The sequence below is a fragment of the Maylandia zebra genome, linkage group LG22 (assembly GCF_041146795.1).
Source record: "Maylandia zebra isolate NMK-2024a linkage group LG22, Mzebra_GT3a, whole genome shotgun sequence".
Taxonomy (NCBI): Eukaryota; Metazoa; Chordata; class Actinopteri; order Cichliformes; family Cichlidae; genus Maylandia; species Maylandia zebra.
In genome coordinates this window covers 28,014,690-28,023,596 of record NC_135187.1, presented here as the reverse complement: position 1 = coordinate 28,023,596, position 8,907 = coordinate 28,014,690, and positions in this window count along the sequence as shown.

The window sequence follows — 8,907 nt, the reverse complement described above, 5'->3', positions numbered from 1 at the left end:
GAGTCACATTCTTTTAATGTAACTCTGAGGTGTAAAATGATAGTAGTTAAAATCGAGTGTTAAAAATGAGTGTTTCTCTGTCAAATCTGGAGGTGTTACAATGGAAACATTAACTCTTGACCTCTTAACTCTGAACTCCTACAGGGGCTATGACACCAACAGAGTAAATTCACAGACTCCGCCCCCAGCACGGCTCCAATCGAAGCTGAAGTGAAGCCGTTTCAGAACATTTTGCTCTACATATTTGAGTTGTTTGCCATGCTTGGTAAGTCATTTTTTCAAAGATTGTTTCAATTATTATTATGAGCTTTTACTTCTGTGGCTCTTTGGAGTTGAGACAAAGCTGTGTGAAAGGCATTAGCCATGTTGCTCGGTGATAGCATAATATTCTGTTTTAGCTAGCTGAAAGGTATTATTTGCAGGCAAATACCACAGCCTTGAAAAAAAGCTTGCATGTGAATTTTCAGTCACATTTTTTGTCAAATACACCTAAAACAATGTCTAGAATGTGAAATGTTGGTATAATGGTGCTACTTGAAGCCTGAAAATGATCGCCCATAAAAAAAAACAAAAAAAACGAGCAAACAGCAGTAGCTGACGTCCTGACTGGATTCTACGTTAGCATAGATCCCTCCAGAGTTTTGCGCACACGGTTTAGGTAAAAATGAAAAAGGTTGAGGTTTTACATTTAGTTCAGTATTACCTGTTGCCTGTGTCTTTGTCTTTTGGGAAAATACTTTACACAAGTAATGGCTCAAAGAGGATTCCTTTTTTTTTTTTCTGTGCTGCAATTGTTTACTGGATTATTTGTGCCATTAATTAGTGTCAACTAATTTTTATTCAATCTCCGCACAGGATATGCTTGTGAAGATGGAATATGGGGGAGAGCAGAAGTGCGTTGAAGTTCCACAAAGGGATGAATGAAGGACATGCATATTGTATTGAAGAAATAAGTGATGAGAACGCTGTTATTTGCATTTACCATGTCAGACCTTTTGATAAACAAAATTCTAATGAAAGTGAGAACATGTACACTGTTACATCTTTCAGAAAATGTTTTAAAATTGTGGTGCACAGTTCAGAATAAATGTTTTTCAAAAACCATTGCATCTTTTTAGTAAATGTTTATTTCCAAAAGAAATTTCTAGAAGTTCAGAACAGTAAAATTCCCACTTTTTAGAATGAATTAGAAGATAACTCTTACGTAGTTAAACTAAAATACTCTTTGAGAGTTTATATATAAACTCTTAACACAATGTGTTAAATTATCAACTCCAGACAGATTTGGTGTTTAACACTAAATCAGAGTTAACGTACCAACTCTCCAAAAAGAGTTAAATTAACACTCTCTGGTGTGGACCCATATAGACACTTTAATAGTGTTGAAATCAAATCCGACAGTGTTAATTTGGACATGCTGGATTTGCTGTGCATCTTGCTGCATTTTGTATAAGTTTATACTCAAGTTTTAAAAAACAAGAGACTGAAGCTATTCTGTTATACCTGTATGCAAAAAAGACACTCCACCCAAAACATTTTATAGTTCAGCAACACTGATCAATCTAATAAATTTAAACCTACACCATCCTCCCTATTCTGGTATTTTAAAGAGTACACAGCAAAATCTCCAGTGTTAAATTAACACTAGAGAGTGTCTATATGGGTCCACACCTCTGAGTGTTAAATACAACACTGTTGAGTGTTAAATTAACACTTTTGACAGTGTTATATGTTTAAAAGTAACCTAGTCAGTTTTGAAGATTAACAAAGACTAACACTGAGCAGTGCTGATTTTCTAACACTGGAATATTTCTAACATTTTGAGTTATTTTCCAGTGTTAAACAATCAGCACTGCTCAGTGTTAGTCTTTGTTAATCTTCAAAACTGACTAGGTTACTTTTAAACATATAACACTGTCCATCCATCCATCCATCCATCTTCATCCGCTTTATCCGAGACCGGGTCGCGGGGGCAGCAGCCTAAGCAAAGAGGCCCAGACCTCCCTCTCCCCAGCCACCTCCTCCAGCTTATCCAAGGGAACACCGAAGCGTTCCCAGGCCAGCCGAGAGATATAATCTCTCCAGCGTGTCCTGGGTCTGCCCCGGGGCCTCCTCCCGGTGGGACATGCCTGGAACACCTCACCCAGGAGGCGCCCAGGGGGCATCCTTGTCAGATGCCCGAACCACCTCAGCTGGCTCCTTTCGATGTGGAGCAGCAGCTGCTCTACTCTGAGCCCCTCCCGGATGGCCGAACTTCTCACCCTATCTCTAAGGGAGAGGCCAGCCACCCTTCGGAGGAAGCTCATTTCTGCCGCTTGTATCCGCGATCTCGTTCTTTCGGTCACTACCCACAGCTCGTGGCCATAGGTGAGGGTAGGGACGTAGATCGACCGGTAAATTGAGAGCTTCGCTTTTACACTCAGCTCCCTCTTCACCACGATGGACCGGTGCAGCGTCCGCATTACTGCAGCTGCAGCCCCAATCCATCTGTCGATCTCCGGCTCCCTTCTCCCATCACTCGCGAACAAGACCCCGAGATACTTGAACTCCTCCACTGTCAAAAGTGTTAATTTAACACTCAACAGTGTTGTATTTAACACTCAGAGGTGTGGACCCATATAGACACTCTCTAGTGTTAATTTAACACTGGAGATTTTGCTGTGTACTCTATATCTGGTTAAGTATAAGAGCCTTTTGTTTAGATGGACTGCTAGACTCCTGGCACCAGCTTTGGGGGGGGTCTTCACAGGGGACGGGGCGATCGTGGCTCAAGAGTTGAGAGTTCGCCTTGTAATCGGAAGGTTGCCGGTTCGAGCCCCGGCTCGGACAGTCTCAGTCGTTGTGTCCTTGGGCACGACACTTCACCCATTGCCTACTGGTGGTGGTCAGAGGGCCCGGTGGCGCCAGTGTCCGGCAGCCTCGCCTCTGTCAGTGCGCCTCAGGGTGGCTGTGGCTACAATGTAGCTTGCCATCACCAGTGTATGAATGTGTGTGTGAATGGGTGGATGACTGGATATGTAAAGCGCTTTGGGGTCCTTAGGGACTAGTAAAGCGCTATATAAATACAGGCCATTTACCATTCACAGGTTCACGTTCTGACACACACACACACACACAGATACTTACACAACGCACAGGCAAGGTACTCTTTGTTTGTATGTAGACGTCATATGTTAATGAACCTATGTATATTCATGTAACCTCAATAAAAGATCAGTGTTACGGGGGAGCGGATGAGGGCGAGTGGGGTCAAGCGAAGGAACGGCGCTTGTCGTGGTTCTCTCCCTCATATATGGTTAACACAAAGAACTTTGCCTACTTGGTGTTCAATGCTTTTGCTGTGTAGTTGAATTGTCTTGAACGTTCCAGCGAATAGGTTTAAGCTACAAACCTATCACATGTTATACTCAGTTAGAGTAGAAAAGCAGTATATAATAAGTGGTCCATATACCATTTAGTTATGGAAGTCATGTTGCCAGGAAACGGGACGTGAAATTGCTGTCAGAAGAGCATCAAAGTGCTCAGACAGCAGCTACCTACTTTTGTAAGATGATTGGCTACGTATCACTGAGTAGTTAAAGCAGAGCAGAACTTGCAAGACTTGAACACAACATACAGAAAAACACTGAATATGATACACTACCTTGATTATTAATTGTGCTGCTGCTGTTCATAACTGCAGAACTCAGAGTGCAAAGTTTAGATCAATTTTACAAGGGAAAAGTGCGGCATATACCATGTCTATTACCTATAGTTTCCTTCCTTTAGAAGGCATAAATGAAACTGGATTCACAGATTCATTTTGCTGGAGTATTTCAAAATATCTTAACTTCTTGCCTGGAGACATCAATAACACAACTATAATTGCATGATGTAGATCATTTGGATTTGTTATTCAATTTACCAGCTCACTTACTGCCAGATACATGAATAAAGATGTAAACAGACTTGTACATATACCTACAGTATTGTATTCTACCTTTGCATGTTAGCATGATGAAACATAGCTCAATCAGATCTAATGGGTTTATGCCAGCATTCATCAAGACTGAAGGAGGGCGATAGACAACATAGTTTAACAGCGGAGATAATTGCACATTTTCAGACTATCTCTCCAGGATACATCGATCTTGGTTTGACAAAAGGTCAATAAACACAGTGTTTTTGGTGGGTAATGCTGAATGTAAGTGGAACATGAGTACCCAACAGGGAAGCTTTTAATTCCAAGTTAAATGGCATTTTCAGTTCTGCTTGAATCCTAGATCCATCTAATACAATCCAACAGTCATTTATTTTTGAATCAATAACTACACTCCTGTGCATCCATCATGGGTTTTTTTAATGAACATCAAAAATGATCAATATGTCCCACTGCACATGTTGGCTGTTGCACAGTTGTATTGGGAGTTCTACTCACTTTTATGTGCCATATAATCAGTGTTGGGAAGGTTAGTTTTAAAATGTATTCCATTACAGATTACAGAATACATGCCCCAAAATGTAGTCTGTACCGTATTCCGTTACGTTACTCAATGAGAGTATCGTATTCTGAATACTTTGGATTACTTAATATATTATCATGCTGTTTACAACTATGTGAATGTACTATTGCTGTGTGATTTATTACTGTTACTGAAGGTCCGTGGCTCCGAACCGTAGTAAAGGGACCTCTGACTAATACGGTGGGTTCTGTGTCAGGCTCGTAGCCAAAAAATAGCTTTACTTTGTTGTGTGGGTCAACTTTGCTTGCGAGAGACAAAGAGAGGCGTTGAAAGGCTGCTCCAACGGAACTTATTGTTTTTCAGAGGAAAACACGAACACGGTGTACAGTCGAGTCTTAATAGCTTACTTACAACTGGGCTCGTCAGGCACTCTTCTTGGCTGCAGTGGTTATTATTATATTTACATGCTTCCAGATCCCGTTTTTGCTCGATGACAGCTCGTACCTTTCCTTTTTCTCCCTCCCTCGCTCACAGACACATAACGTGTATGGCAGTCCATTCTCCCTGCAGCACGGACTACACTGCCTATGATGCTACATTCTTTAGAGCTTCAAAACTGACTAGGTTACTTTTAAACATATAACATCCATTCATCCATCTTCATCTGAGACCGGGTCGCGGGTGCAGCAGCCTTAGCAAAGAGGCCCAGACCTCCCTCTCCCCAGCCACCTCCTCCAGCTTATCCAGGGGAACACCGAGGCGTTCCCAGGCCAGCCGTGTACTTACCTACCTAACTAATAGGGTTGCCAACTCCCAGCAAAAATATTAGGGAACCATGCAAATGTAAAACAAATGCACAGAAATCAATTATTTTTCTACACTAATTAAATAGATTCAACATCTTTCTTCAACAGAATTGCAGACTGCACAGATGGTACCTTCCCAAAGGAAAAAGGTACTATGGATTTCTATACATTTAATCAGATGACCACTTTTGTTGTAAGATTCAGATAAATATTTATTCAAAGTTTTTAAATGGCATAACAAAGAAAAATATTTCTTTGTGCCCCCCTCTCCCTGTTAATTGCCTACCTGGCCCCTGACAAAACTTTGCTAGACCCACCCCTGCACAGTTACCAGCTGTCAGCTACATAAAAAAGGATCCTGGTGTTATTTGTCTCTCAGAAACAGTTCATAACTTCCCTTCAACTCATTAATGTCACCTAAAAGGTAAACCTGTTTATCCATCACCTGCTCAGCTCTAGTAAGGACGTTTAGTAAGAACATCTCCTGGTTCCATCTTCATGTTTCCCTCTCACCACATATCCAAACGGATATCATGACCAGCAGCTTTTACAGCTATGCCTCCAGCAAACCTCAGCTGATACTAGAAAGTAATATTAAATACATTCTAACAACAGCTGATCATGCTTAAACGTGCTGCTGTTGTTTATCCGCTGGTCTCCTCTTTCTAGCGCAAAGTGAGCGATAAACAAACAAGAAAGACGGGACTTGCGACAGAAAAGCCAATCAGCTGATCATTGATCAGTTTCATGTTTGAAGTAATAACAGGAGAGGAAGGGGGAGAGAATGAGAGAAGTAGATGCAGCTGCGCAGCAAAGACAGAATAACGCCAGCTTTGTGTCTATTTTTTAATTCTAGCTGAAGTACAGGACAAATCGCTTCCTTTCCACCTCAATATGGAACTCCGATGGCCAGTCCAGCTGTGGCTCAATATATCAGTTGTTAAGCTTAACGTGGAAATACTATGCAAACATTCAGGGATGAACTTACACACTTGCTTTACTTCTCTGGGATAGTTTTTGCCGAGATGAAATGCCGTGGTTAGGAAGCATGCAGCGAGGCTCCAAATGCTCCAACAGACCGCCGACAGGTCTCGCAGACAACAGCCGCTCTATCACGTGACACATACTGCTCCGATGTGCCGAGCTGAGTTTCGCCAAGTAGCGCGTTTTGTGAGGTGATTCTGTGATACTTTGGATTGGATTACATTTTTTATTTCTCTCCGATATCCGATCCAGTAATTTAGATCAGTATCGGACCGATACCGATACATAATATTGGATCGGTCCATCTCTATGGAAAACCCTAAAAAGCTGAGCCAAGTTGAGCAGGTACTAGTGGAAAAGAGGCTAAATGGATTGTGTGTGGCCTGCGATGTAAATGGCCTGTATTTATATAGTGCTTTACTAGTCCCTAAGGACCCCAAAGCGCTTTACATATCCAGTCATCCACCCATTCACACACTGGTGATGGCAAGCTACATTGTAGCCACAGCCACCCTGGGGCGCACTGACAGAGGCGAGGCTGCCGGACACTGGCGCCACCGGGCCCTCTGACCACCACCAGTAGGCAACGGGTGACGTGTCTTGCCCAAGGACACAACGACCGAGACTGTCCAAGCCGGGGCTCGAACCGGCAACCTTCCGATTACAAGGCGAACTCCCAACTCTTGAGCCACGATCGCCCCATAATGTAAGATGAGTCTGACATTCCAGCTGTAGATATTGTGTCCAATTGTGGTCTTACAAGTTTGGAAAACTTTCTGTATGGCTTTGGGAGACCAAGGCAAGCTTCAGCTCATGATACCACCCTCAGTCCAACGGCCAGACAGAAACACTAAGTCAGGAGTTACAGGCAGCCCTGCTGTCACTTCACCCCTCTGAGGACCATTCATAGAAATGCAAGTAAGCTCTGCGCGTTCATACCTCCACACTAATCTCTGTCACCAAAAGCTCTTTGTACTGGCTCAAACACTCTTCTCTTTGTCGTGTGTATTTCCTGCCTTTTCTGGACCTGGAGGGCTTTCTCCTGACATTCCCAGTGTTTACCTTTGCTCCATAGTAACAAAATCAATAAAGACTGTAAACATTTCTCTGAGTGTCTCTTGGTTCTGCATTTGGTTCCAGTTTGCCAACCAGACACACGGCACTCAAGATCAAAATTAGAATTTTTTTTTCTAAATATTAAAGTCACTATTTATTCCCGTTTAAAATGATTCAGTCAGAGGGATGCATTTTAATTTCTTAGAATCTGAAAATATGAGAAGTAGTTGTAGGAGGATAATTGTTAGAGTATCTAAGACATTACATGTCATGTAATTGAGAACACTCTAGTTTGAATTTCTTGCCAGTTCTCTCCTGAACGGGGCAAATCTTTTTCTTGGCATAAAGTATCTCACCACCTGGAAGAATTTGGACTGAAAATCCACTCTGCAGTGGCCAAACTAGGGTCAGCGCCAGTGCATAAGGACTGGACAGGCAACCAACTCTGACAGAGGGGCATTTGGCCCCCTTTACTTTGGTGTTTCATGAAAGAAATAAGCTATGACAGATGGGCGTACATTCATACTGTCATTTCAACTGACAAAAAAGTGTCAGCTAAACAGAGGTTATAAATGAAGACGCATAGTAGGAAACCCAGTAAATTTACATTTAAAACAGTATGACAAAGTAAACCTATAACCACCACCATAATCAACTGCATAGTAAATTCAAGCCTATTTTAAATTGTCTTAAACTGGTATGCATAAATACAACTAGTGTATTTACAGACAATTTCAAGAGTTGTTCTGGATAAATCAAGGTTTAAGAAAAAACCTTGTGGGAGGGCGAGAGCCAATCACAGCTGTCAGGGAGCAATAGGCAGGGTACACCAGGGGCAGGTCACGCATCTATCACAAGGCCAATAGGCAACCTTTCACACCTGCAGTCAATTTAGAATCACCAACTAATGTAACCCACGCATCTCTCTGGACTGTAAGTAGAAGTCAGATTGGCCAAAGAGAACTCACACAGACGCAGGGATTCAAACCCAGGACCTTCATGTTGGGTTTGAGTCACTTGGTTAGCCCAGTGAATGGATGGATGCCTCTTTTTAATTTTAGTATCATTTTACAATGTAAAAAGCAGGGAATTTGAAAGTTGATCTCTAATTTTTATCTGTACCATGTTTCCGAAGGCATAATTTATTCCTCCCGCTGCCTCAGCAGAGCAGCAAACATCAGGACAAGGACAGTTCCCACCCTGGCTTTTATGGCGTTATTTTTGTTTTTTTACGTGCGCTCAAATTTTTTTTTAACGTGCGCTCAAAATAGTGGCACAAAAATAACGCCATACCTGTAGGTGGACACATCAACCTTGCTAACTTTAGCGTGTGTTTATGTCTTCTATAATGGCTTTACTGAAAGTGCGGTTAAAAGGCAGTTTCAGTATCATTAACGTGCCCTGTTCCCAGTTTACTCGAGATAAGTGGAATTTGATTGAATCTGTTTCCTTTTCTGCGCAACTTTAAGGTTTTATTTCTGTTTAAAAGAAGGAAACCCCAAACCTTGCATTCCCGTTTATTCCAGTGTGATTTCATATAAATGAGCAGGTTTGACGTCGACGCACGGGTATTAGAGAGCTGCCGGGCTGTGAGGTGGGGGTCTCCGAGAGTATAAGAG